This window comes from Schistocerca serialis, chromosome 5 (genome assembly GCF_023864345.2).
Source record: "Schistocerca serialis cubense isolate TAMUIC-IGC-003099 chromosome 5, iqSchSeri2.2, whole genome shotgun sequence".
Taxonomy (NCBI): Eukaryota; Metazoa; Arthropoda; class Insecta; order Orthoptera; family Acrididae; genus Schistocerca; species Schistocerca serialis.
In genome coordinates this window covers 376,889,337-376,890,285 of record NC_064642.1, presented here as the reverse complement: position 1 = coordinate 376,890,285, position 949 = coordinate 376,889,337, and the positions used below count along the sequence as shown (strand labels likewise).

At 49.3% G+C, this 949-nt stretch overlaps 1 pseudogene; it reads left to right on the top strand.

Annotated features, from left to right (window-relative positions):
- The first annotated feature begins 519 nt into the window (after positions 1-519).
- LOC126482420 (5S ribosomal RNA) lies at positions 520-637 on the top strand (annotated as a pseudogene).
- Positions 638-949: the final 312 nt, after the last annotated feature.

Here is a 949-nt window from a genome sequence, read left to right as displayed (position 1 = left end):
CATACACCGTAGTGTCGTCAGCAAAGAGCTGCAAATTACTGCCTACCCCGTCCGTCAGATCATTTATGTGTACAGAAAACAAGAGCGGTCCTGTCGCATTGCCCTGGGGCACTCCTGACGGTCCCTCGACACCGGTGAACACATGCCGCCAAGCACGACATACTGGACTCTATTACTTAACAAGTACTCGTGCCTGTCGCATGACCGGGAACCTAATTGTAGGCTCGGAGGTTTGGCAACAGTCTGCAGGGGGCGCCGTGTCAAACGTTTTCCGAAAATCTAGGAATATCGAATCTGCCTGTTTCCCTCCATCCATGGTTCGTACAATATAGTGCGAGAAAAAGGGCAAGCCGTATTCTTCACGAGCGATGCTCTCTGAATATGGGCTCATTTGTGGACAGAAGTTTATCAATCTCAAGAAAATTTATTGTATTCGAACTCAGTATGTGTTCAAGAATTCTGCAGCAAATCGATGTTAAAGATAATGGTCTATAATTATGCGAGTACATTCTTTCACCTGGCAACGGCCTTGCCGTAGTGGGTACACCGGTTCCCGTCAGATCACCGAAGTTAAGCGCTGTCAGACGTGGCCAGAACTTGGATGGGTGACCATCCGGACCATCATGCGCTGTTACCATTTTTCAGGGTGGTCTCCGCCTCGTGATGCCAATTGAGGAGCTACTCGTGCGAATAGTAGCGCCTCCGGTCAAAGAAAACCATCAAAACGACCGGGAGAGCGGTATGATGACCACACGCCCCTCCTACTCGCATTCTCAGCTGAGGATGACACGGCGGTCGGATGGTCCCGATCGGCCACTTGTGGCCTAAAAATGAAGTGCATGCATGTGCATTCTTTCACCTATTTTATATACAGGAGATTCTATGCTTTTCTCCAGGCGCTTGGGAATTCGCTCTGGACGAGTTTTGCGGTAAGTTCAAGCTAAGTAAG